General features: G+C 42.0%; 1 pseudogene; it reads right to left on the bottom strand.

Annotated features, from left to right (window-relative positions):
* Positions 1–352: 352 nt before the first annotated feature.
* On the bottom strand, positions 353–1,654 carry LOC114625200 (annotated as a pseudogene).
* Positions 1,655–1,951: the final 297 nt, after the last annotated feature.

Genomic DNA, 1,951 nt, shown 5'->3' on the forward strand with positions numbered 1-1,951 from the left:
TAAAATATACAAAATAAAGGATAATCTTGCATGAGATGAATTAACCTCCCCCCTTTTTGTTTTTTTCAAGATAATTTTTCAAAGTTAAATGTGCTCTTTCCACTATAGCCTGGCCTTTAACGGCTTAGCCATCTATCCAGCCCTGAGTTACTAGTTAAACCAAATTTCTATTATCAAAGTTGAATTTTTAACCATACCCAATAAACACTTTTTTAACATAAAACAATAAAACCAAAATAGGCAATTAACAGATTGATGTACCAAGGACAGGCAATAGACAGGAAAAGCAGAACTAGAGGTTTCTCCAGTAGGAGCCAGAGAGAAAGCAGAATGTATCTCAGGAGGGCTCTGAATTGCAGTATAAGGATGAAAACATGATAAGCAGCATTTTCGCTGCATTGTTATTGATTAAACTCATGATACACTCATTATTCCAGTTATAGAGTGTCCACTCTGACACATGGAAGTGAGGGCTAGAAACACATTTGGCTGACTGTTGGAAAAGAGGCTCTATAATCTTCACAAATTCTGATGGTTCAATTACATCTAAAATTTCTTCTAATTCATTTAAGAACATTACTTCTTTTGGACTGTGAGTCTTTGGCCAGTATCTGAGAAGTGTCATTACCACTGGTTCAGTGAGGGTGCTGTTCTTCTCTAAAAACTGTATGACACAGTATGTCAGCTTGAGATGGTAGACACTCAAGGACCTCACTTTGTATAAGGGCAGCAATACCTTCAACAGGAAAATCTTGTGCCCTTCCTTTAATGGTAAGGCAAATCCATTAATTATACTTCCCAGGATCTCTAGTAATTCTGCTATGCCACTGTGGTGCTCTGTCTCATAGATAAACCTATAAGATATATTACTGATCTGTTTCCTGATGTAAGCGAGCAGGCCTAAGAACTTCACATAGATTCTGTGCTGGGTCGTTTTGAGAAAATCTCTCTCCCAAGGATCCTCACTGTCAAAGAGTTCTAGAAGCTGCAATAGAAACTTTTGATCAATATATTTCTTTGCTATATTGGGCTGGAAATCTGGAGACTCTAAAAATCTTAAGAAAAATGCATAAACAAGCTGTGGATGAGGCCAAGCTGTTTCTAACATTGGTTCATCTCCTCCTGGGTCAAATTCTGCTCCCGTAGGATTGGAGGAGGGTAGTAAGGTTCGAAACCTATTAACTGCAAACGTGTGGATGGCTTTGGGGTAAATGGGCTCTGTGATCGTGTTCTGGTTGTAGGTGATATGTTCCACCATTTCGCTTAGGGCAGCTCGCTTTTCTTCTTTCCATTTTAAGTCACTCAGTGGGTCAGAAGCAAAGTCAAGGATGACATAACACTGACTTAGCTTCTGGATGAAAAGCTTCTCTTGACCCACAGGAGGAACATCTTGTAAAGATGGGAATTTTTGCAGTTCTCTATTATTGCTGGCATTAACCCGTGAAGAGTTCTGTCATTTGTCTTTCTTCACAGGGACTACGATTGGCTGAGGGACTGGTACTTTTATTTTAGTAGGTGTCGAAGACTGGACAGCTCCGAGGCTGTTTTTCCTGCTGGCTATCTCTACTTCTGCTATATCTTGTCCTTCTCCTTCTTTTGAACCTTTTCCACTTTTCACTAGTTTTGGTGGTTCTTTCTCTTTCTTGGTTTTATTCGGTATGGCTGGTGCGGACTGCGGCCTCTGCAGCTCCTGCAGCTGCCCACCACCACTGCTGCTGCAGCGGCAGAAATGCCCCGGGCCCGGCCATTGCGCCATCCGGGATGCCACCGCTGCCACTGGGGAACTGAGTAGCTTGTCCGCTCTCGCTTCCCCTTTTCCAGGCTCCCGTTCCCATTTTCTGACCTTGCATTTCTTCAATTTTTCCTTTTCTAAAATTTCTCCCTCATCCTCAGAGCTGGAGCTATTCTCCACCTCATACAAGGATTCCTTACCTGCATCATCCCGTGTCAA

This window comes from Grammomys surdaster, unplaced genomic scaffold (assembly GCF_004785775.1).
Source record: "Grammomys surdaster isolate TR1022 unplaced genomic scaffold, NIH_TR_1.0 213, whole genome shotgun sequence".
Classification (NCBI taxonomy): Eukaryota; Metazoa; Chordata; class Mammalia; order Rodentia; family Muridae; genus Grammomys; species Grammomys surdaster.